At 38.9% G+C, this 27,658-nt stretch overlaps 1 protein-coding gene across 1 annotated transcript in view; it reads right to left on the bottom strand.

Moving 5' to 3' along the window:
• Positions 1-25,027, bottom strand: part of LOC111575976 (thyroid hormone receptor alpha) — a 283,113-nt gene extending 258,086 nt beyond the window's left edge. Inside the window, exon 1 of the mRNA XM_023281440.3 lies at positions 24,566-25,027. The gene's annotated coding sequence lies outside the window, so the exon portion shown is untranslated. The remainder of the gene's footprint in view (positions 1-24,565) is intronic.
• Between the last annotated feature and the right edge of the window lie 2,631 nt (positions 25,028-27,658).

Here is a 27,658-nt window from a genome sequence, read left to right as displayed (position 1 = left end):
AAATGTGACAGAACACCCAGAAGCTGCTGGGAGATCAGAGGGTTAATGGATGCGCTGATGCAGACTCGTGGGTTTGTTGTGGGAGGTGAGTTTCTCCCGGTGGAAGAGAGAAGCAGCAGCATGTTGAAGTTTCTTTAGTCAGCAGCAGAACAGTTCCTGAAAGTCTGTTTACTATCAGAGAAAGAATGAGCGGCTTACGACAGAGTCTTCCTGCATGCTGAGAGCAGAGTTGTGTGAAACACTGCAGAAACACACCGTCAGATAAAGCATCAGAGTAAGCAGATTTTCTATTTTTAGTTTGGGAAACATTTCTGGGTTTGTTTTGTCTTTCAAAGACAACAACCACAGGGAAAACTTGGGGATCAAAATTGACATTTCAAGAAAAAAATGATTGCATTCAACATGATAAAAGTAACTTTGAGCAAAAAATTCAATGTAAAAATGTGTCTTTAAAGAGAATTTCCTGTTTCAGTGACAGAAGTATTGCACAAATATTGACTGAACTGTCCTTTTAGAGCCGCGTTTGAGGAATTAAGTTGATTTTTTTGGAGATAATCACTTAATTTGTGCTGTTTACCTGCTAATCAAGCAACTCAGTAATGGCAGAGTTCACTATTTATTAACCCTCCTGTTGTCTTCATTTATGGGCACCAAAAAATATTGTTTCTTTGTTTGAAAAAATACAAAAATTCTGCAAAAAAATCCCCCAAATTTGGCAAGAAAATTCTTGTAAATATTTTCAAAAAAATGAGAAAAATCCTCCAAAAAAATCAAAAGTGATTACATATGTATCAGTAAAACTTCTGTTTTACTGATTCGCTGGATTTTGGTTGATTTTTTTATGAATGTTCCTAAAGAAACTTTTTTAAAAAAATTTTTTCCACCAAAAAATGTTCAAAATTTTTCCATAAATGTTGAAAATGTGGACATGAGAAGTTTCACTGTGCAAATATATTTTTTTCCACATTTTCAAACTTTAAAACGAGTCGATTTGACCCACAGGACAACACCAGGGTTAAGACAAATGCATCAGAAGATGGGAAATGCATTCAGCTTGCAGGACAGATAGCGGTACATGTGATGGATGCATTTTCAGCATGCTGGTTATTTAATTAGTTCAGAAACTGATACGAGCAATCGAACTCAAATTTTCTTTGTGATTGTTTTGCAATCCAATATCTTAAAGGAACAATTCCTGAAGCCTAATGCGAGACACTTCACTCAAATTACAAACACGAAATATATTTCCCAGGTTCACAAAGAGACTTTAGAGCTTTAAGCATCACCAACTACACTTCATTTCCCTGCATGTCTTCAGGTGGAAGCTCAAGATCCCTGAGAGAGACCCATAAACAGCAACAATCACCGGACTGGACATCATTTCCTCTGAATGAGGGATTCACAGGAAATGATCAGAGAATAACAAAATGACAACTATCAGGGTGACAGTTAATGAATGACAGCTGCTGGAAGCCACTAGGAGACTCTGGTGTGCGTATATGTGGAAAAGCACGGCGAGAAAATACTTCATCATCTGCAGATTACAGCAAAGCATCCTAAAAACTCATTCAGAAAGCGAGTGAAAATGTTTGAGTAACGAGGTGAAAGCAGCCGACCCCCGTGGTGCCTTTAAGCTAACGTGATGCTATCGGCGGCGTCGCAATGAGCTTAAGTGACAATCTGCTGAAAAACAAGAGGAAGGACTCCAGCAGGACAACAGGACAGAAGAGCAAAGGGGTCGCCTCCAGCCGGCTAATCCCCCCAGTGTCAGATAAGACGCAGCACACAGGAGCAACACACACACACACACACACACACACACACACAGAGCAATACAAACACACACCAAGCGACTTCATGCTCAAAGCTAAAAATAACGTTTTGCCACAAAATACACAGAAATTGTTTCAGGATCGAGAAGACGGAAATCAATTATGAGGAAAATACAACTTCAACATTAACCAAATCTAAATCTACTGTTGTTAGGTGTTACTCCGCCAAGGAACGCGGTGGAGTCGTGTGACGATCGGCATACGTCTGTCTGTTAGCAACATTACTCAAAAACAGACTAATGTATTTGGATGAAATTTTCAGGGAAGGTCAGAAATGACACAAGGACCAAGTGATTAGATTTTGGCAGTGATGCAGCTTATAGTCTGGATCTATGGATTTGTTAAAGATTTCTGTATCATTGCCAGATAGCAGCACGGCGTCACTGTAACCATGACAACAAGTGAACACTACATCAGCTGCCTGCTGATGATCACATGATTGTGATCCTACTACAAATCCATCGCTGTGGACTTGATCCAAGGAACAACTGATTAAATTGTGGGGGTGTTTCTGAGTCCCATCAATTCCCGCCGCCTGCTACATATTAAGGTCACGTGATTCAGTATCCGTACATAACGTACACATGCATGACACACGCCTGTGTTCAGTGCAAGGTCAGGGAATGAGCAGCCTTGGCGGAGTACTGCACTCTCTGAGTGATTTTCATGTTTATTGCTGTTATGATTTATTTTCTATATCTATGTGTATTATTAGTTGTCTTTAATTTTTGTTGTGTTTTGCTCGTTTGGTCCCTTTGTCATTGTCTTTTGTATACATGTAGATGGACATATTGGTGTATATTTACAGGGGGTCCTCAGCTTAGGTCGTAGTTTAACTGACTAAAGATATAATAACCAATTGGGACAAAGAAGAAGGTCATGCATGCTAACGTGTAACATAAAAACATGAAAAAGCCGAAACACCCCCCCCCCCCCCCCAAAAAAAAAACAAAAAAAACAACACAACTTTTGTTCCTAATAGTTAAAGAAAATGTTTTGGAACAATTTAATAAAGGGGGTCCTCAACTTACGTCCGAGTTCCGTCTCTATGGCTCTACGTAAGTCGATTTTTGCTGTAAGTCGGAACTCCATCAGAAGAGTTTGACTTATGCTTGGGATCCACAATGAAGGGCAAAAAGTTAGTGAATGTAGCACAATCCAAGGTGGTGTACAACCGTAGAATGTAAGCAAAGCTGTCTTATAGTGTCGCATGACGACGTATTCATCCGCTCTGCTCGTCAACTAGTTCCACATAACCAGTTCAGACGTAATGACAAAACGCTGTAGATCGAGGACGTCATAAACCGAGGACCCCTTGTATTATAAATCATGTTCACTATTGTTGTTTATAAATGGTAGTATTTTGAAGAAGCAGGAAGAACAGATTTACAATCATTTGTGTCAGGAGAAGAGGTGGGATTAGATACATTTCAGTTTCTTCTCACTATATTTTCAGCAACTTATTCACTGTCCTTTGTTGTTGTATTCTTTTTTCTAAGTTGAAATATTCTAAAAATCAAATCATTTCCACACTCAGAATAAATTAAGTCCCAACATGGGTGCAGCTTCTCTCTGTTTATGCTAATTCCTCCCCGTAATGTCATCTGTTCTCTGCAAATAGTAAAACCAGGAGGCCCTGCTGCTCCCTCTCTTTGGCACCAAACAGGACTACAGATGTGAAAGTCGGCGGAACTAGCTGGGGACCATCTGGAGCCCGTCCAACCTGGACAAGGGTCAGGGACACAAGTGAGAGGACACCAGCAGAATCTGGAGCCTCCTCTCAGGCAGCTTGTCACCCTCGGCCTCCGTCCAGGCAGATCTTACTACCGACGGCTCGTTTTCACACTTTGATTTTCACACTGTCAGATAATGTATTCTTCTTTAAAAGCAGCCCTGGAGCTACACCAAACCACAAAAAGACTCTTCTGTTTGAAAATACAGCTGCTGAGGTTCTGCAAAATCGCATTTCTGCTTTCGATTTATTGATTTCTGGAGAAGAAGTGCAACAACAGACATATGGTCCTCTGCATGTTAATCATGGCTGCAGATAACAATAAACAATCGTTGGTGTGTGACGCCCATTGTCTTCCTCCCTGTGTGCAACAAAAACAACTCTGTAGCATGTTGTCATTACTGAGCAGCACCTGGGTGAAACTCTATTCTTATATTGGCACCATAAATAAATTCTGCATGTTAAAGTCATTAAGTGAATCTAAATATAGTTTACTTCCTCTTTTTGTTCACTTTAAAAGCATTATTTCTTCTTTTTTTTGTGCAGATTTTGTACAATTCTGCAAATTTATACGACATGAAACGAGTTGATATTTAACCCTGGACAGAAAAACAGAAACACGTTGGCGTCTGATTTGTTGTTTATTGCCTAGCAACAATGTGCACAGCAATTTGGGGGGAAAAAACTAATTTTTTAAAGCAGATTCTGTGATACGAGACCTAATATTTACTGTGCAGCGGCTTTAAAACATGACTGAAAACAGCATTAAAATATCAACTGCATTATATTCTAATGCAAAAGTTAAGATATAAACTGCTTCATCACATTTTTAAACAGCGTAGAGGATAGAATAAGCTGTGACTGTGTTCAAAAAATGACCACAGAGACACAAAATTACCAAAAAAGGTTCAAAAAGACACAAAATGACTCAATGAGACACATAATTACCATATAAAGATACAAAATGACCAGGCACACAAAATAACCAAAAAAAAGTTGCAAAATGACCACAAAAACACCTAAAATTACCACAAACAGACGGAAAACAGCCACAACAAGGTACAAAATGACCACAAAAAGACCTAAAACGCCCACAAAAAAGTCTGAAAATGACCAAAAAATACACAAAATGAGCACAAAGACACACAAAACAACCACAAAAAGACACAACGTGACCACGGAAATGCGCAAAATGACCACAGAAAAACACAAAATGACTCAGTCACACTGAGCGATTTCATTCATGACCACATTCAACAGCACCAGTTTAGCAGCAGGACATTTGTGCAGCAGCAGTAAACTGTATATCTGAGTGTGGAGTTGTCAAAATCTGACATGCAGAAACTTGAATAAACACCGGAAAGCGAGTCCATAAATATAAAGTCGTCATTAATAACAGACTTGGGATCTGGGAGGCTGCTTCTTGCTCCGCTCAGAGTCGTACAAACACGGCTGACAAATGAACTGCGAGTGCCTTTGTGTATCCCTGCACCAAATATCTGATGCAACTCGTGTTCGTCAGCGAGCAGCAATCTGTCAAATCACAAGCGATAACATCTCCACTAAATATAGCCTCCTGCATGTGCTAGCGGACATGAATGAGACGTGGTGCGAACGCGTTTCTGCATGTATGCGTATTACTTGCATGTGCAGCGGCGCTCGCATGCGGCCTGAGACTCGGGTTTCTGCGTCTGGTGCTGCGAGGCCGGAGCTACTGCAGGGCCTCGGGGTGCGCTAATCACAGAGTGGCCGCCTCACACTTTGATGATTGAGTTTCCTGCGATCCGGGCCAGCTATGTTAGAGGGAAACATGAGAACGTCCTCCACAGCAAACACAGAAGTACAGCGCTCCTGCACACGCATGTCAACATATAATACGAGCGCATGCATCAACACAGCTCCCATCGCATGCCTCGAGTCTGGAAAAGAAGAGGTGAACTTCAGTACCTGGGTCAATATAGAATTGGGGACTTTTTGTATCACAGATGACAATTTTGCTGGTTTCAGGCCTCTAACCAAACACCACGTGGCATTTTTAGAGAAAGATTCTTCTAAATATTATATATGTACAATAGAGTGAAACTGAAAGTTATTTATAAAGATATTGTAGTAAACCTGTTGACTACTTTATATTAAATAACTCAGAAAGCCTTGGAGTCTTTCCAGTCTTTTATTCATCATCATGAGGAGCAGGTCATGTGATCTGGAATTAACACTTCCTCGAGAGGTGTTTTTGTAACGGGGAACTTAGTTGAAAGGGATTTCTCCGACACAGATTTCCACGTAAAATTTGATCTATTGCCCAAAAAGAAATATCTGTCATGATTATCTCAACTTAACAAAAAGAACACAACCAAAACTATTTCTGCAATCAGTTCATTTTATTATTGTTTAGCTAATTAGAAGGTGGTTGTTAAATTTAGACGGTTATTTAGTTGACATTTCAGTGATATCCAGTCGTTTTTTATTAAGTGATAGTTTCCATAATAAATAATTATGGAATTTGTAGATACGATCATAATTTTTACTTTTAATAAAAATGTATGCAAGATATATCCCATGGACTTCAAATGTCCCTCAATTACATATTGACCTGGACAGTTTATGAGTCATTTTGGACAATTTTCTTGTCATTTTCAAAAAGTTTTATGTCAGCTTGGATCTTTTCTCATCATCCTGGATCATTTTTGTCTCTTTGGGCTCATTTTCAAGTCATTTAGGACAAATTTCATGTCATTCTGGACTAATTTTCTGTAATTATGGATTATTTTTGAGTCATTTTGGACAAGTTTTGAGTCATACTGTACAATTTGAGTCATTTTCAACAAGTTTAATGTCACCTTGGATCTTTTCTCATCATTTTGGATCATTTTTGTGTCTTTGGTATAATAATTAGTTGGCATTTTAGCGACATCCAGTGACAAGTGACAACAAGTGATTGTTTCCATAATAAATAATTACGGATTTTGTAAAGACATGATCATAATGAACATAACAAACATTATTATTTTTTTTTTTTTACTTTTAATAAAAACGTATGCAAGATATATCCCATGGACTTCAAAAGTCCCTCAGGTATATATTGACCCTCCTGCAGGAAAGTGAATGGACTAGGCTGGTGTCTACAGCATTTGTTGATTGGCTGCAGTTGAGACAGCTCAGATGAGGAATGTGCATACCAGCCAGATCAGTGAGTCTCTCAATTCTTCTACAAATACATGCACACACACACCAAAACACACACACACACACACACACACACACACACACACACACACACACACACCGCCTCAGGGCGCTTGGCATTAACTTTGCATTCTGGACCTCCCAGCTTGAAATCGCTCTCCATCCCTCTACTTGGCTGGAAACACTAACAGGTAGAGATGAAACGCTCGCTGGCTCTCCAGCGGCTGCTGTCATCTATACTTTATACCACTAAACTGTCCTTGAAGGTGTTCCAAAGAAAACAGAGCCCAGGTAAAAAGCACAGAATAAAAATCTGTGGATTAATGCTGCTTTCCAACTGGGGGAACAAAGGACTCTGTGATAATTAATGAGTCTTTTCAAACTGCAAATTGCTTCCAAATTTCACGTGTTGAAGGGTTGATAACATTAATAAGAAGTAACAGAAGGTGAGAGGATTGTAGCTTTCTTTCAAGAAAACATCGGGATAAAATATTGGTTCAAAAGCCAACAGTGAGTAAAAATGCAACACATTTCTACTCACTGTTGGCTCATTTTTCTGTGCAATATAAAGTCCAGCACCTCTATGGAAACAGAACAACCAGGACTAGAAGGACAGAGAACTCTTAAATGTCTTTTGTGCAGAATGACTTGGTTATACAGCCATATGATGAAACAAAACTTTTATGTCTTTGATTATTTTACATAAATCAAAAAACCGAAAATCAACAAGTATAACATTTTTCCAAGTGCACACAAGTGTAACCAGCATGGCTCTACATAGTATAGACAATTTACTATTAACATTTTTTATTTGTTTTTATACTTGTCTTGTGACTGTTGGTCATATCCAAGTTACTAAAAGCTTTGAAAATGCACAGAGAAGCACAGAACTTTGGATTTTTACAGAATCTTGTCAGCACACATGGTGTATTTTTGATGAATATTTAAACAAGACTTTTAGAATAAAGTGATTTTCTTTCCCTACACATTTTTATACTTGTCTCCTATATGCTCTGGGTGAACACAGCCTGTATTTCAGCCGAAGGTCTCTGAATTTTTGCCATGTGACTGTTGGTTGTAGCTGAGTCACTGATGACTTCACAGATGCGCAAGTAAGCGCAGAATTTTGGGATTTTTACAGAATCTTGTTAGCACAGATGGGGGATATTTGATGAATATTTAAATGAAACATGTACAATAAAATGATTGAGTTTCCCTGACAATGTTTTTATACTGGTCTCCAACATGATCTGGGTAAACACAGCCTGCAGTTCAGCCGAAACTCTCTGAATTTTTATCATGTAACTGTTGGTTGTAGCTGAGTCACTAATGACTTCACAGATGCGTAAATAAGCACAGAATTTTTGGATTTTTACAGAATATTCTTAGCATAAATGCTGTATTTCTGATGAATATTTAAATGAGACATGTAGAATAAAATGCCAGTGTTTTCATATTTGTCTCCTATAGCTCTGGGTAAACACAGTCTGCAGTTCAGCTGAAAGTCTCTGAATTTTTACCTTGTGACTGTTAGTGACTTCAAACTTGCCTAAATGAGTGGAGAATTTTTAGATTTTTAGAGAATTTCGTTAGCATAAACGGTTTGTTTTTGATTAGTTTTTAAATGAATCATGTTGGATAAAATGTCGATTGGAAAAACCACTGAAAATCTGATTATTCTTTCTCCTTTTCCAGTTTCCTGCTCTGATAAAAGGTGCAACTTTGGCGACTTTCTAAAGATAACAAACCTTTTTATTGTTTTTGGGGGCAGACTGAAAGCACATAGCTGGTTACTGGGATCTTTTGTTTGATTATTTGCAATTTCCACACCTCGAGCTGAACAAATTTGCTCTTTTAACAATCCAGCAGGCACCTTTCACACGAATCACTGGATTAGAAATTCCAGTGATTAAAACTAATGCGACGCCCAGTGAAAAAAAACAACTTCAGCAATGAATTTATTTTACCCGATGATACTCTTTGTTTCTTATTCCAGTGTCATTTAGGGCTGCGGCTAATTGTTAGATTTTCATTACTGATTAATCCCCCTATTTATTTTCTGCCCTTAATTGGTTTGTCTGCAAAAATGTTATCGGTTTTTACAATCCCGGGTGATAAGGGAGAGCGGGGGTTTCAGCTGCACAGTATGAGTTTGTTTTAATGGGTTTAAAAGGTTAAATCGATATGGACAGAAAGCATCAGCGAACGGAGCAGCCGAGTTGTTCTGGATTAAATTTTTGAAAAAGTAGGTCACAACGGTCGCTGCTGCTCATTTTAGGAATAATCTGCAGGTGATTCGAGCCTCTTAAACGGAGCTGAAAGGACAAAATTGCAGCATTACCTTGATAGAAATTTTCATACTTGAGGATCTGAAAGTTTCAACTAATCACAGCAATCATCCCTCATTCATTAATCATCTCATTTTACTTTAACCCTGTAAAAAACCCACTGTTGCAGAATAAATAGTATTTTCTGACATATATATATATGTATACACGTATATATATATATATATATATACACACATATATATATACACACGTATATATATATATATATATGTTTTCTGCTCATTTTCTTCTATATTTGGGATTGTGTGTATATATATTTTTTTTCATTTTTTGCTAATTTGTTTCTACATTTGTTTTATATATAGAGGGTTTTTTTTATTTTTTGCAAATTTTCTTCTCTGTGTTCATATATTATTACTATTTTATTTTTTTTCTATATATATTTTTCTATATTTGGGATTTTATACACACACACATATACATAAATATATATATACATATATATACATATATACACACACACACATATATCTACATACATACTATATATATATAATATAAATATATATGTGTATACATATCTATATCTATATATAGATATAGATATGTATACACACATATATTTATATTATATATATAGTATGTATGTATATATATGTGTGTGTATATATATATATACATATATCTATACATATATATACATATATATATATATATACATGTATACATTTTATATATAGAATTTTTTTGTTTATGTTATTTTTGCTCATTTTTTCTTCTGTATTTGGGTGGTATGGGGTTAAAACATGATCAAACTGGCACCAGTTTGAAGTGTGCCAATGAGAGATAATAATCAAGGCCACAAGACAAATACAGGAAGACTCGTCACAAGCGCCCTGGCAATCAAAGCGTCGATATACTGCTGAAAATGGTGACTCACTTGTATTTCCTGCTTCAAACAAGCCACTCTGAAACTCACAGCTTGCCCACCTGCAGCAGTAATATAATGACACACAATTTCCGCCGTCATTATTCGATCACAGGCCGAGTTCTTCGCCTGATGCTGGAGCCGAGCGCTTCCATCAAAGCCCGAAAACCCACTCCACTTTGTGTCAAACGCCGGGGTAATCAGAGGATGGAAAGTAGCTATTGGGGTACAAATGAGCGCTTCAGAGGGGTTTGGAAATGTGACGTTTAAAGAGGAGGAAAGTTTCCTCAAACAAGCAGCAGCAGGAGGAGAAGGTCACCGTCAGTCACGCTTCAGAGACGCCCAACTAAACTCTAGAATGATCTCTGACCCTCGCAGACAGTCATAACATAAACCAAAGTCTGATTCTTGGGCCGGTGAGGGGAGGAATATCTCGTATGCACAGACGCACTCGGCCCAGTCGGACCGAGGTGTGACTCGACCGCTGTGAAAACCAGACGTGTGACCAAAATCTAGGCCGTTCTCCAGCCGAGGAAGCAGCTTGCTGTGAATAGATAAGAGGGTGGTGCAGAATAAAAGAAAGAAAGAAAGAAAGTGGGCAGCCAATTGTAAGAGAACACAGAGAAAGTCTTGAAACCACAAAGTTTAAAACACCGACTTATTTCCAACCAAGATGTCTCTGTATTGGATTTTTACCGATACAGCTGCAGATATATCAACTAATTTAGTGACTTCTTTCTAGTTTCTCTTTAAAACATACTTTAATCTAAGCCGCTCCTGATTTCACTTGAACTTTTATTTCCATTAAACTTTCTTTTATGTCTTTTAAAACACTGTACCTGCTTTCATACACCGGTTCATGTCTTTGTCTTTTAAAACCTGATTGTTTTATGACTCGACTGTTGCACTTTCCCACCTTGTGAAGCAGGATGGAATTTTAAAAAGTGTTCCAAACCTATAAAGATAAGATTAATGTAATGAATTTGCAGAGAATTAACACATTTTAATGCCTACTTTTACAGTAGCTAGTATTCTATTTGACTGTACATATCCACATGCTACTTCATCTTCCATGTAAAACATCTGTAACACATTGATTTTAAGTCATATTATCAAGTTAAACTGTAAACTTTTAGCTTTACCAGCGTTTCCAGCGTTTAAAGCCTTCACCAACCGATACTAACAATTACATAGATATCACAACACATCCCTATACCCCTGTAATCTTGCATTAAAAAGATACTACGCATCAGCGATTCCCATCCAGTGGTATTTCCCCCCTCAGGAGTACTTCTATGGCCAGGGTGTGGATGGAGACACTGTGGAGCAGCTCTGGGATTTGAACCTTTAATTTCTAAAGAACTGTGTTGTAATTTGAAGCGTGAGAAAACCAGACTGGTCAACGATGAGAACAAGCTAGCAAGCAGCGGTTGGATGAAACTAATGGATGAGTTGGCTTAAAGTAAAGGCTAAGCATTTGAAAGTAAGCCTGGGCGTTAAAATGATCGTTCATCAGTGGCAGTAAGATGATTGTTCAAAAGAATCTGAGTGTTTCATCTAAATGTATTACATGCAAACCATCATAAAAGCACAGACACAAAATGCCAGCTAACATTAACAATTCCCAAGCAAGCATAATTCATAATGGAGCCCCTTGAACCTCCACCGTGCTAACCGTTAGCTTCCATGCAGGTCTTCCAAGGCCTACTACTCTGTGACCACCATCTGAACCCCTAAACCTCAATCGCGCTGTTAGCTTCCGTGCAGGTCTTCCAAGGCCTGCTAGTCTGTGACCAAGCTGTCCGAACCCCCAAAACTCCATCGTCCTAACCATTACTTCCATGCAAGTCTTCCGAGGCCTGCTAGTCTGTGACCAAGCTGTCCGAACCCCCAAACCTCCATCGTGCTAACCGTTAGCTTCCGTGCAGGTCTTCTGAGGCCTGCTAGTTTGTGACCAAGCTGTCCAAACCCCCAAACCTCCATTGTGCTAACCGTTAGCTTCCGTGCAGGTCTTCTGAGGCCTGCTAGTTTGTGACCAAGCTGTCCAAACCCCCAAACCTCCATTGTGCTAACCGTTAGCTTCCGTGCAGGTCTTCCAAGGCCTGCCAGTCTGTGGCCACCCTGTCTGAAGCCCCAAACCTCCACTGGTGAAGGCTGTGGCCAGCAAGCCCTTTGCGAGACAGGCTTCAAAAACCACCCACAACCCCAACACAACCCCCATCCAAGCAACAAACTTCTTGCAAACTGCTTCGAAATGTTTCGTAGGGGAGCGGAAGTGATTCCCATTCCAAGGCAGCTACTCAAAACCTTAACATTATTGTGCCGCAGCTTCACTTTTACTCGTTTTCTTTATCTATAAAGTGCATCAAGGTGGGTTGATTCCTTTATCTTAATTTATGTGCACAAATATTCTTGTTTTAGTGTGTTTTTGTGCTTTGGTAAATAGGCTTACATGATTAAATTCAAGTTAAACCTCTTTAATCCTCGTCTTCACTAAAAGCAGGTCAATAACAATGATCAGTAATTATCTATAACTCTTAATTTCTAGGCACAACCGGAAAGTCAGTAGTGAGTTCACTGTGAAAAAACAAAAATTAAGAGACTTCTCAGCATGATTCGACTGAACTGCAGGCAGTGTTTACGCCAGACAACTACGAAAACAAATGAAAAACATAAGAACTGAAATATCTAAAGTATGTGGAGTCCCAAGGAAATTTGGGGGAAAAAAACGTGTAAATGTTGATTTCAGGGTTTTTTTTTTCCAAGTTTTATGAAACGAATAATCAAAGAAATTTAGCTTTTTCGTTTTCCTTTTTAACGATTTATGATACATTATTTTTCTACTGCATAGAAGACAATAAAATAAAAAATGATCAGTAATTATCTATAATTTTCCTTCCCCCAATCCTTGATAACAGCTGTAAAAATGAGCCAAAATGAATATATCTGCAATGTCCTATTTCTGTCGTGCAAATTTAACCGAACAGAATTAGTGCAGTGTTCACTGTGCAAAGTATACTATTACACTGTAAATACCAGCAATTAATAACCTATTTTAATGTAAATACCAACAATTTTTGCACCCTTGCACCTCAGTGTTTCCTTATCTATCTTGAATGTGACATGTAAGCTACTGGATAGCTTGAATTTCCACAAACAGAATCAAAAAACTATCCATCTACTAACGGCGGCGGTGTCGAAGGTGTCTTTGTGTTTGTCTAACAGAACCGTGTGTTTATCTGAAGACGACGGCAGTAGAACAAGCAAACTACAGCCGCCTCACGCTCGTAATTCCTCGGTGTCTGGAGTGAAAAGCCGTGGCTCTAATGAAAAGCTGCGAGTTTCTATTCTGAAGACCAACTTTGGAAGCAGAACTCTTTTATTTTGGGTCTTGTAATTGTGAAAGCAGCAGTACTGTAAGTGTCTCCCATAAGTAGCGACCTTAACCTCGATCCCGACATTAAAAAAAATAATAAAAATAAAACGACAGAGAGGTGGAGTTTCGAGGCTTGCCAAACTATCAGACGTTGGAACAAGCCCATCCCTGTTTCCTCGAGCGTGACAGATTACAAACAGGGAGCAATAAAAGTCCTGCTTTTCCGTCATTTATTCGGCTCCTAATTCGGGGGTTTGAGAGGAATTCAAGCGGTGGTGGGTTTAATGGAGAAGTCTGGTTCCTCAAAAGGAGTAATCCTGGTTAGAGTTCAAGAGCAGCGTGGAAGCATTAAGCACTCTGATGGGATAGAAAGGTCAAAGTATTCTCTACTCGTGGCCTCTTTTCTTTTTTCCCTGCCGTAATGAAAGGTTGACCGATGTACAGTAAATGTCGGAAGAGCAGAGTCACCATAGCAGGGCTTGGGTCGGGGCCAAACTTCTAATTGTGGGGTTTTATAGGCATCTCTATGCTCAGAGTTATTCATTACCGCAGCAGATAATATGTTGGAGCGTGGAAAATTTCCAAGTGGAAGCAGCACAACAGTTTTGTTCTTATCGTAGAGCCTCGTAGCCCTGTTGGCTTAATCATTAAAGCCATTAGCTGGGCTTTCATCAAACACTCAGAGGTGGTAGATTTTTGTAATGATTATTCAGTAAATTAGATAAGTTTTTAATGTTATAAAATATAGTTTTCAAGTCTGAACAATCTGTGCTTCCAGCTTCTAGTTTTTTTCTTTTTTTAAAAACCCTCTGAACCTCAAAACCCACTGGTGGGTTTGAAAAGCATGTTATCAAGTCTAAAAAATCACCAAAATTACAAAGTCAAAAACTGTAAAAACAGAAACATTTGACAGGGTTTTAATTTTCAACAGTCCATGAACAACTCATCTGTTATATTTTGTTTAGTCGAAAAAAATAAACAAATCTAAGTTTAAAATCATGATATTTCATTAAAATCGCTTAAATCTACGTTTTGCTTAGAAGGTATTATTGATTTTAAACAACCACCAAAATTACAGCATTTATCAGAGCCAGAAACTCTGAAAACCATAAAAAATTCCAGGTTTTGAACTTCCAAGCAATCTATGAACGGCTCATCGGTGATGTGCGGGAAAATGATGGTCAGGAAAATTACCTAAATCTAAGCTAAAAATCACCAATCAGTTTATTCTACTGCCGTAAAATAAGCTTTTGTACTAAAAAAGTTATGTAAAAATCTAAAAATTCTTCATTTTCTGGCACAACCGGCAAGCCATTAGTGAGTTTGCTGCGATAAACATTCAAAAATGAAGAGTCTTCTCAGCATGGCTTGACTGAACTGCAGGCAGTGTTTACACTAAACAAGTACGAAAACAAATTAAAAACATAAAAATTGAAATATCTAAAGTATGTAGAGTCAATTTTCTCCAAGTAGAATGTTTGGACGCGGAGAAAAAATGGTGGAAATGTTGATTTCAGATTTTTATCAGGTTTTGTGAAATGAAAAATCAAGGAAATTCAACTTTTGTTTTCCTTTATAATGATTTATGGCAATACATAATTTTTCTACTGCTTTTTTTTTTAAGTTCTCTCTACTTACAGAGATGCAGGACTTTATATTGTAATGGAAAACGCATGGAGAGGACGCAATGAAGCCAATGTGAAATGAACATTTCCGGCACTGAAACTTTTTATCCTCTAGTTTTTTGACACCTTAAGTGTATTTTCTATGTACAGAGACATCCAGAATCCAATAAACAACCCCACACTGCATCCAAAACAACGGCTATCAATTGAAAGTAAATCTCCAATTATCTTTTATTACCTTTGTTTCCAGTGCCCACACTCATAATCAAACAGACTCATTCCTCTGGGGAACCCTCTGATTAGGAACTGATTATCGTCTGCCTCAGGGACGCAGATACCCCAACTGTTATTAGTCATTTAATCTCAAATCCACATGAAAGGAGTCCATGTCTATTCCACAAGGCCTTCATGTTTATGACGCTGATTTACTGTCTTGTTGTTCAACACGTCTGCAAATGTGAGACGACTTAATTCCTATTTGGCTGCTTAAACCCAAGCGAAAGCAGTCCAGAGCCAGCAAATGTTGGATGGACTCGTTCAACAATTATTATAAAAATAGAAATATGCAAATCAAACATCTTTAAGATCAACAAAAATAGGTTAAATTTCCAACTAAAAGTGTTAATTATTGTCCAGACACAAGAAACTGTCCAAGAACTTTGAGGAAAATAGTTAAAATGATGTTAATGGTTAAATAGTTAAAATGTTTTTTATGTTTATATGCTGTTTACTTCTTGTTTTTAAATATTTGAAAGCACTTTTACTAGTCTTAGAGTATAAAATATGCTAATATGCTTTACAAAAAAGTATATTTATTGTCCAAACACAAGAGACTGTTCAAGAACTTGGAGTAAAACAGCTAAAATTATTAATACTCATAATAATTCAAATGTTTTTATATTCATATGCTGTTTTCTTCTTCTTTTTAAATATTTTTAAAGGACTTTCATAGCTTTAGAGTTTAAAATATGTTATTATGCTACACGATAAAGCACATTTATTGTCCAAACACAAGAAACTGTACAAGAACATTGAGGAAAATAGTTATAATTACTAATATTGATAATAATTCTAATGTTTTTTATGCTTATTTGTTTTCTTCTTGTTTTTAAATATTTTAAAGCACTTTTAATAGCCTTCGAGTAAAAAATATGCTAATAAACTATGCAAAAAAGCATATTTACCGTCTAAGCACAAGAAATTGTTCAAGAACTTTTTTCGAAAATAATGAAAATGGTTAATATTGATAATAACTGAAATGTTTTCTTCTTTTTAAACATTGTAAAGCACTTTTAATAGCCTTCGAGTAAAAAAAATGCTAATAAACTATGCAAAAAAGCATATTTACTGTCTAAGCACAAGAAAATGTACAAGAACTTTGAAGAAAACAGAATTGTTTCACACGTCTGCAAATGTGGAGTGACTTAATTCCTGTTCAGCTGCATAAACCCGAGCAATTCTCTCTCAAAAACAGAGAGTGAAAGCAGTCCAGCGCCAGCAAAAGTCGGATGAACTCCTCCTCGTAAAGTGCTCTGCTTCAACCCTGACAAAAATAAACCTTGGGAGCGTCGGTGCCAAGTATTCCCGTTGATGAAAAGCCAGTTATGAGTGGCCCTGGTCGTACCCCAGCGGAGCCAAGCCGCCTGGCGTTAATAAAACTGTGTGAGAAAACACTCCTGCAGTTCTTTCTGGCCATTCTTTACGAGATATTTGGAAGCTTAAGGGGACGCTGAGGAGTGAAAAAGACGAGACATCTGCGTGGAAACCACCGCTCAACAGAAACAACCGAAAAAAACCCGCAGAGAATAAAGTGAAACTAAGAGAAACAGGAGGGGCCATGCTAGAAAGAAACCACAAGCTGGGAGCTGGCTGCCTGACATCTGATGTAATGCGTCAGATGTCGGCGTGTTCGCGAGCTGGATGGGATGTTGGAGTATCTCAAAGACAGCAGGACCCCCAGTGGTCTGAGGGAAGACTGGTGCAGAGGGCGCTGATAATCTGTTGTCGTGTTCGCCATGACAGCATGCTTATCAGCGGCCGGGCTTCACACGGGGCCTCCGAATGCAACACAAACCGGCTGCGACGTCACGCTGGAAGGTTCGCTTCATTCTTCTCTGCTAATGAGGGTTGGGTTGCCAGTCGCTGGAGCTGCCACGACTCTCTGAGCCAGATATTACAGCAGGAAACAGCCTAGAGTTCCCTTCACTGGCAGACAGGACAGACGACACATTACTGGTGTATTATTACCTTTACACATCCGCTCACACTTTTCTGGCTTTCCTGAGGAATCTAATAACTTCACCTTCATTGATTTTAATTGGCAGCAACAACTTCATTTGGAGAAACTTAACATCTCTGACAAAATACTCAGATGTTCACATCTTCTGCTTCTCTGTGTTTTCTACCATTGTGCAATGAGTTTTTGAAGTATTTCATTAACAACAAGAAATGGATTAGCTGTCAACAATTAAAGTAATGGTCAACTATTCTCATCATCAAAAGTTTGGGTGACTTTTTGAAGGTAAGAAATGTTCTTGGATTCCAAAAACCTGCTGGCTTGGTTCAGAAGAAACATAATTCTTTTGAAAAATCACCAAAATTACACCATTTATCAGAGCCAGAAACTATAAAAACAGAATGAAGCGCTAATTATATGTGACACACCGTTCCATCTGAAAGCTTGAAATCATTAAATTTCATCAAATTCACTTTATTCGCCAAAAATCATTTGCTTTAATCGGATTCTGCAAAAATCTAGATATTCTGCACTTCCTGACGCAACTGCAAAGATACAAGTTACTCAGCTGCAAGCAACAGCTGCATGACAACAATTTAGAGATGTTTCGACTGAACTGCAGGCTGTGCATGGAAAGAAATTAAATCACCAAAATGAAACCATTTATCAGCCAAAACTCTGAAAACAGATAGAATTGTTGGGTTTTCTGCTCTTTAAACTTACTGTGTGACACACAGCTCTGTCTGAAAGCTTGAAATGGTGACATTTTATCAAATTCATTTTATTCGACATGCCTCATTGAAAAATTTGCTAAAAAATTAACCATATGCTTTAACCAGATTCTGCAAAAATCTAAATATTCTGCACTTCTCGACGCAGCTGCAAAGCCACAAGATACTGAACTGCATGCAACAGCTGCAAGACAAAAACTAATAGACTGTTCAGTTGAACTGCAGGCTGTGCATGGATCACCAAAATTACACCATTTATCAGAGCCAGAAACTATAAAAACAGAACAAATCGTTAGGTTTTTTTACTCTTAAAACTAATTATATGTGACACATGCTTCTGTCTAAAAGCTTGAAATCATTAAATTTCATCAAATTCACTTTATTCGCCAAAAACAATTTGCTTTAATCGGATTCTGCAAAAATCTAGATATTCTGCACTTCTTGATGCAACTGCAAAGACACAAGATACTGAACTGCAAGCAACGGTTAAGTGACAAAAATTAAGAGACTTTTCGACTGAACTGCAGACTGTGCGTGGAAAGAAATTAAATCTGTAAGTAGTAAAATATCTAAACTATGTCAAGCCACTATTTTTTAATCCAGTGGTCACAATGGTGTACATGTGGAAAAATGTTTCACTTGTTGATTCCAGGTTAGTTCAATTTTTGAAAACGGAATAATAAAAGAAATGTAACTTTAAGTTTACATCTTTTTTTTCCTTAAAAGATGTCAGTTTTTTAGTTTTTGCCAATTCTAATCAAGGTTATTCTGTTTCCACAGAGCTTCAGGACTTTTTATTGCAGCTAAAAATGAGCCCACTGTGACAGCAGGTTGCAGTTCAGAGGGTTCAATGAGAATATTTTCAGTGCATTCCCTCTTCTAGGACAGTAAAATTAATAGTTTTGGGTTGTGGTTAAAACAGGACACTTGTCGCATGGCCTCTTGTAAAGTCTGAATTCGATCTTTCCCAATTGTCCGACATTTTATAGACTGAATAACTAATCTATAATTGCTAGTGGCAGCCCTGCACTTTAGGAAGTAAAATCATCATTCCATTGTTCAGCTATGAAAATAGTCACAGGCCTGAAATTGATTTCCGACTGTAACTGGAACCACAAACTGGGTATATTATCATGTGGCCAACTTTATTAAAAATGCCACACTGCTTTGTTAGATCACAATAAGTACATGCAGCGACAGGGTTTAATTACTGCGTCCATACGTTACGGATGATATATTATTTACCCTGGATGCAATTAGCAAGCACTTCCCTTGGTCAGTTTCTCAAATCTTTCCAATTTCGTCATGATTCCAGTCATGCTTGGACTTATTTAGGATGCGTAATGATGTATAGGCAGGCCGGGTAAAAGATGCTTGATGTTTGGTTAGTCATCTGAGCGAAACCTCCTCATGCATAAAGGGGCCAATTTATTTGCTCAAATGAAAATAAAACCGAATCAAATGTCCACATACAGAACAGCCTTTCATAAGGACGCCTTTGTTGACGGGGATGCGGCTAAAAACAGCGCAGCCACGCCGATAAACACAAGCCGTACTTCACACGGCCACAAAGACCTATTAGCCCAGTTTCAGTGCAGAAACCCGTGATGATCAGATGACATTTTGTGGTTGGCTGCGTTTCGCCCTGGATGAATAGATCCTATGAGCCAACGTACAAGTCTATAGCATATGGGCGCTATGATCTAATTAGTCATAGGCGAAAACACAGACAGCATGGCGAAGCGCCTCAGGGCCCTGATGCTATATGCTAAGCAACAGTCAAGTCAGCTAAGGTCAAACAGAACATAAAGACGAGGGAATTGAAGTCTGGGAGGTTCATCCGCCGATCGGCTACAAATACACTGTAAAAAATGTTTGTAATTTTACAGGGAAAAACTGTCAATCCATGACGGTAAAAATCTGTAACCTCTGAAACAGTTTAATGCAGTTTATATAACACAGAATCACCATAAACAAATTAATCAGGAGAAAAGTGTGGTTTTTTTAGATTTCTTTCTCTTGATAAAATAGATTTCCCAACTCCTGCGCAGTTTTTAATGGAAAAATGCAGTAATACGTAGGACTAATTTCGAAAAGAATACAGTTTTTCCCAGTTAAATGTACATATTGTTGTCCTGGAAACATGCTACAATATGTATTTGACAAGTAACATGGCAATTTCTGCATTCATTACATGTAGAAAATACAGTTTGTTACTTTTGTGTTAATAATGGACATACTTTAATATTTATGACAACTTTAGACGCAATTTTTGCTAAAAACACATTTAATGTTAAATACACAAACTGTTGTGCTGAAATGGAAAAATGCTGTATGTTTATGTTAAGTTACACAAATTTTATTTTATATGGTATTTTTATGTTAATTTTCAAATTTTTCAAGGTTAAAACTTTTTTTTTGCGCAATAAAACATGGAATAAAACACGTCTTTTTTTTCAACCCTAAAATCGACAATATAAATACATTTCTAAATGTGGAAAATGTTTTACCGTAATTTTGCGGTAGCATTCTGGCGACCAACAGCTACTGTAAAAACATTTTTTTTTTTACAGTGTATGTAGCTCCACAGCCTCCGAGGTTCCATAAATGTGTTTAAGAATGGCAGAGAAGTCCGTACGAATATGTAAAGACGGTAAAGGTCACATATAATCAACTGTATCTTCCAAATCCAACATTTAAAACAAAACAGGAAGTACAATCTCACCCCGTTCACCTCGCTCTGTTCAGGAATAGCTCCTGACATATTGGTCTACCCAGCATGCCCTCTGCCTCTCCAGACAGCTCTGACACCATTATATAGCGGATATAGACCAGGACATCAGCCGCTCAGTCGAGGTTATATAAGTGGACGCTCCACGTTTCTTAGCATTCAGAGCCGTCACCGCTGCTGCTGCTCCTCCACCAGGAATAGGAGGGGATGGGAGTAGATGTTGAGAGGGGGGGAGGAGGAGGAGGAGCAGCAGTAGCAGGAGGTGGTGGTGGTGGTATGAGGAGAAGGGGAAACAGAGCACGGAGGCCAGGAAGAAAGACAGAAAAGAGGGTCACAAAAAGAGAGGCCCGCCGGGGTGTTCGCTGCCGGGAGAGAACCAAGAAGGTCACCTCTGGCCCCCCGAAGGAGCCCCAGCCGAGAGGAAGGGAGAAGGAGAGGCGAGGAAGGAGAGGAGGGAATATATAGAATAGGTCACATGGGGCTGCATCCATCCACCATCCCTGGGTTCCTTTGTACAGTCCTGTTACATCACTCAGCCGGGAGCAAGCCTCTCCCATTAGCTTTCATTCTATACATGGAAAAACATGCTGGAAATGAGGCAGAAATAAAGCTCCAGCGTCTAAATGTTGACTTTATCTTCTTGCACGTGGACCAGAGGCTTCCCAATGATCTCAAATTTGCAGCTTTTCTCTGTTAATTTTATTATAATCTAGGTATTCTGGTGGTCTAACTTATTCATTTAAGCTTGAAAATTGCACTTTTCCCGAAACAAGACCCTAAAACTCCAAAGATTCTTGCATTTGTGAAGCTGGAGACAGGAAATATATAACATACAGGATAACTTTGAGCTCTGGGGACTTTTGATGGGCATTTTTCACTGCTCTCTAATGATTTCTAGCTCAAAATCACTCAAACATGAACAAGTCTTTCCCATTAGCTTTCATTCTATACATGGAAAAACATTCTAGAGATAAGCCTGAAATAAAGCTCCAGCATCTAAACGTTGAGCTTCTCTGCTTACACGTGGACTCCAGGCTCCAAAAGGATCTCAAATTTGCAGCTTTTCTCTGTTTATTTCATTCTAATCTAGATATTCCGATGGTCTAATGTACTAATTTAGGCTTGAAAATTGCACTTTTCCCTCAAACAAGATCCTAAAACTCCAAAGATTCTTGCATTTGAGAAGCTATAGCCAGAAAATAGTGAACTTAGATGATAACTTTGAACTCTTTGGACTTATAATTAGCATTTTTCATTATTTTCTCTGGTATTTTCATGATCAAGATCACTCAGCAGGGAACAAGTCTACTTATTTCCCATTAGCTTTCATTCTATACATGGAAAAACATGCTAGAAATGAGGCAGAAATTAAGCTTCAGCATCTAAATGTTGAGTTCATCTACTTGTTTCCATCTACTTTGCTGATTGGTTTCATTTATCTGATGAAATGCTGGACTCCAGGCTCTCAATTATCTCGAATTTGCTGTTTTTCATTGTTTATTTCATTATAATCAGGATATTTGAGGGGTTTAAATCATTCAGTTAGTCTGAAAATGTCTGAAATAGTGTTAACTGCTTGAAAATTGCACCTTTTCCCAACAAAGACTTGAAACAACCAAAAATGTTCGCATTTGTGGAGCTGGAGCCAGAAAATAGTGAACACAAGCCTAAAATTGTGATATTTCATCAAAAATCACTTTTAAAAAGCTAAAAAGGAACCAAAACAGCTAAAAAGGAACCAATTCACTCCTCAGTGCAACTGCAAAACCACAAGTTACTCAACTGTGACCAACAGTTACAAGAATTCAAAGACTTTTCAGCTGAACTGCAGGCTGTGCAGTGAAATAAATACAGCTACTATTACTATCTCCAATAAAGCACCCGATGTATGAGAAAACACAACATAAATGTTGACTTCATCTACTTGTTTCTGGATATTTTGATGATCATTACCTGATAAAATGCAAACACTGGACTGTTTAGTCAGTTTATCTCATTGTAATCTGAATATTTTGGAGCCAAAATGGACTGCAAAGTGATGAATTTAGTCTTAAAATGTCTGAAAATAGCATCAGTTGCTTGAAAACTGCACCTTTTTTCCAAAACAACCAAAGATTCTCACATCTGTGAAGCTAGAGCCAGAAAGCATTGAACATAACTGATATCTTTGTGATGATCAAGCAGCTTTGTACACATCACCTTGAACTCTGGAAGCTTTTTTTTACTGCTCTCTGACATTATGTTGACCAAAGATCACTCAGGAAGGAGCAAGCCTACTTAAAAATGACTTAAAATAACACAAAAATAAAGCACCGGTGTCTAAATGTTGACTTTATCTGCTTGTTCCTGGTGGTTTTGCTGGGTTTTTTTACGATCATATCCTTAGAGAACACACTTGAGCAGTGAATTTGTCTGGGGCTAATGATCAACTTGGGGCCAGAACACTGCGATTTAAGCCGGTGGCTAATGATTAATGAACAGTGGGCGTCCGCGGGGCTGCACCAGCTGATCTGACATGAAGTTGTTTCAGTCGATTTCGCTGTACAGTCCCTCGAAACTCATAGATGGTAATGCCGGAGACATTATTAATATAGGTCAGTGCAATCCTCTCAATGCAATCCAGTGTGATTGCAGGTTTTAGGAAAGTATCACTGCGACTACAAACTTATAACAGCTTTAAAATCTCTCAACACAGACATGAAACAGTCCACCGTTGTTCAATTTGTCCCGGTTCAGTCCCTCCACCCAGTCCACCAGAGGAAGTGCATCTGTAGCAAAGCTTCATGGATTTCGACTACAAGAGCAGCTTTTAGACTGTCACTTTCCATCAGCGCCGGCGCAAGATGCTCCCGTGAAAACGAGCCGAGAATCGACACCCTGAAAAGAAGGGAGGCTTTGGAGCGGAGTGGTTGGCGCTGAGTGATTTAATTATTACGCCGCTGTAATGTGGTGATGAAGGCTTTCGCTCACCAAAGAGGGGCTATTACCATGATATTTATTCATGATCCGCAATCGTGTGCCGAGATTATTTTCACAGCCGGTGGATTCTCACGTGGTCTGACGAGTCAGCTGGGGTCGCGGGACGTCAGGGAAAGTGTTGCTTAAGTGTTCCTTGGCAACAATCTAGGCAACTCCCAAGGCAATGTTGTCTCAGAGCAAAAATGTACAGTATTCTGAGGGCATGTTTGTCTAAACGGAAGCGGTTTGTCTGTGGGAATCTCATTACCTGGTGGCTTTGAAATAGACACGGTGTCCCAACTGGACCTGACACCCAGAAACAAGAGCTGCAGAAATGTGATTATTAAAGAGTCTAAACAGCAGCAACCGTTATGCAATCCACTACATTCACAGACATGCATGGAAGTGTGCACGAGAATGACCCGGTGCACGCACAAGGGCACATGCACATCATTCATTAGAGCCTTGTCCGAGTTAAAGTGCAGGCTTTTCTATTGATCTGTGCAGTGCTGGTGCACGTCTGGGGGAGGAATCACGCAGCTGGCTGAGGCTTTATTATTGAGAATGAGACTCTATGCGTGTGTGCACGTGTGCCAATGCGCGCGTCACAGTGCAGCAAGGCAGTAAATCCAAGTCCAGGCCCTGAGAGCTGCACACCACCACCAAAAGAAGAGAAAAAAAACAACACAGGCACCATAGCCGCTGTACAGTAACCTCCAGGCCGGTTAACCGGGGCTGATCCGCGGCTGCACCGGGGAGAGGGAAGCAGTGAGGCGGGCAGGCAAGGCTCCAGATCCCCGGTGCACCGAGTCTACCTCCTGGCTGTTGATCCGATCTGTCAAACCCAGCCAGCCCGGGCTACTTGGAGACTAGCACCGCCTGCACACAAACACACACACGCGCAAACACACACCACGCTGCCCGATAACGCGCACTTACCGTCGGTCACCAAACCCCCCAGGACGCGCTCCAACAACACGCGGCGTGAAAACTGTCCGGAGATTAGGAGAGGGGGGTTGAAGCCCGAAGCGGGAGAAAAAGTCAGCGTGGCTCCTCCGGGTTTGTGCGCTGGATGTCTCCCCGTCCCTCTCGCACTCCGAGCCCCGGTTGCTTCCCTCCGCCGAAGCCGCTGCGCGTCGTACCGTCACACCGTATCCTCCTTCCTTCCTTCCTCCTTGCACCGCTTCCTCCCTTAATTTGGATTCGTGCGTAAAAATCGCCTAGTTTGTTTGCCCTTTTTGTTGCCTTTCCAGTAGCGTTTGGATGGGCTGCAACGACGGGGGAAAGAACCAAAAAAGAAATACTACACGCTCGCTCCTCCCTCCGATGTACAGTAGAGCCGAGCTGACACTTCTCCAAACTATCTACCGCTCTCTACAGGAGCCGCGCCGCAAAGCACGCACTGTACGCACTAACACACGCATCTGCCTCCACACTGCCTCTGCTGCCCTTATTTATTCCCTTCATCGTCATCATCACCACCATCATCATCATGGAGCCTCCCTCCCTCCTTCATCCTCCTCCTCCTCCTCCTCACCTTGTTCCAGGTAGAAAACTCAGGTTTAACAGCTGCAGTGTCCTTAGACTGTCCCTGCAGCTGATGTCACATTAAATTAAAGAGCAGACATGATCTTCTGATTGCATGAAACTGATTATCACTGAAATAAAACCACATTTGCTCTCCTTACTTCCGGTTTATCTCCACCTTCATGTGGGTTAGTTCATCTCCAGTCATCAGCTTCCTTCTGCCCCACCCTGATTGGCTCCAAATTAATTTATCAGAACCTATGAATATTTAAAATGGTATCTGGGAAATATAAGATTGAGTACTTTACAATGAAAAAATGAAATAAAAATTGCCCGTTGACACACATTTAGCAGGTTTTTTCTTTTACATATTGACATTTAAATGACAACATCTCAGAAACTATTAAACATAAACGCCTGAAATTTTCACCGTTATTTCATCATGACATTCATTTAGAATATAAATATATATAATAATATATATTTATTTAGATTTATTTATTTAGGATTTTTTTCTTATTTCTTAGTAGGTTGCAGTATTGACTTTTTGACGTTCTGTTTTGTAATCCAGTGTTTAATTTAAAATGTTTTATGTTTTGTTTTCACAGCACCAAAATTGTACCAAAACATGACCTCAACAATACTTTTTTTTAACTCATTGAAATTAAGTTTATATTTCAACTTTTCATGACGGCTTAAATTTGTTTCAATATTTTTACCTCACTCATGATCAGCTGATATTTGATATACTTGTCCATTATTGCAAATTTTGAATCAGTGACATGATGAGAAATACAAGTGAAAAATTCAGGTTTTTATCTTTTATAGTTCCTGAAATACTGTTGTTCAAAGAGCCCCAAATTCTAGTGAAGTTTCATGTGAAAAAACATGCTGACAGTGGATCAGTGGGCAATTAAAAAAAATCTCAATAAGTACTTTATACATTGAGCTAAACTTCTGTAAACGTTTATATATATGTGTGTGTGTGTGTGTGTGTGTGTGTGTGTGTGTGTGTGTGTGTGTGTGTGTGTGTGTGTGTGTACACTACCAGTCAAAAGCTTGGACCCCACCTTCTCATTCAATGCTTTTTATTTAATTGTATTATTTTCTACATTGTAGACTAATATTGAAGATTAGCACGTTTTTGTTTGCTACATAATTACTCCGCCAAGGAATGTGGCGGAATTATGTGACAAACGGCGTCTGTCTGTCTGTTTGTCTGTCTGTCTGTCTGTCTGTTAGCAACATTACTCAAAAGTGGACAAACAGATTTGAATGAAATTTTCAGGGAAGGTCAGAAATGATACAAGGACCAAGTGATTAGATTTTGGCAGTGATGCAGCTTATAGTCTGGATCCATGGATTAGTTAAAGATTTCTGTATCACTGCCAGATAGCGGCACGGCGTCACTGTAACCATGACAACAAGTGAACACTACATCAGCTGTCTGCTGACAATCACATGGTTATGATCCTACTACAAATCCACCACTGAGGACTTGTCGGGACTTAACTGCTGGAAATGATCCAAGGAACAACTGATTACATTGTGGGGGTGTTTCTGAGTCCCATCAATTCCCGCCGCCTGCTACATATTTAGGTCACATGATTCTGTATCCGTACATAATGTACACATGCATAACACATGCCTGTGCTCAGTGCAAGGTCATTTAGTCTGTGGGTACATCTATATTAAATTGCCACATTTTATGTTGCCGTGATTTCTGCCACAAATTTTTTCAAGATTTCAGCCGTCGGAAATGGTGCAACGACTGAGCAGCCTTGGAGGAGGACTGCAGTCTCTGAGGGCTTTTCTTGTTCCATCTCAAATCATCAGATGCCTTCTGCTCAACCATCTCTGATTTGCTCGAAACTTAATTTTTTATCATGAACTGTGGCTATTTAAAATGATATCTGTGAACTTTTAGACTGATATGTCAAATATTTTCAGAGATTTTTTTGTTTTTAACTGTTCATTGAGCCATTTTTAATGTTTATGTTTTTGCATATTTAAATTTGAGTTATTTGAACAATAATATTCATCAGATATTAAAGATAAAAGCCTGAAATATTACCTGTAATTTCTCGTCATGTTATTCATTCAGAATCTGCAATATCAGACAAGTAGATCAAATAATCTGTGATTATGGGTCAGTTGAAATGTTAAAAATTGAAGCAGTCAGGAAAAGTCCCATTTTAAAGCCCATACAGTGGTCCCTCGCCATAGCGTGATTCACTTTGCACAGTCTCACTGTATCGCAGATTTTTCAGTTGTATATATCTAATTTTGTATCATCTTACAAAGACAAACCAACACCAACTGTCACATAACTCTGCCTAGGCTCCGCCTCCTTGGTGGAGTAATAACTTGTGCACCTTGATAAAGTTTTTAAATTCATAGTAAATCTCCTTTTTCCTGATCTTTATTAACTTGTAGGTCATTAAATACCATTAATAATTAGCAATATTGACTGAAATGAAACATGCTGTTGTGGTAAACATTTCA

The sequence above is a fragment of the Amphiprion ocellaris genome, chromosome 18, assembly GCF_022539595.1.
Source record: "Amphiprion ocellaris isolate individual 3 ecotype Okinawa chromosome 18, ASM2253959v1, whole genome shotgun sequence".
NCBI lineage: Eukaryota > Metazoa > Chordata > Actinopteri > Pomacentridae > Amphiprion > Amphiprion ocellaris.
The sequence above is the reverse complement of the archived record's forward strand: the minus strand, read 5'-3'. Positions and strand labels throughout refer to the sequence as shown.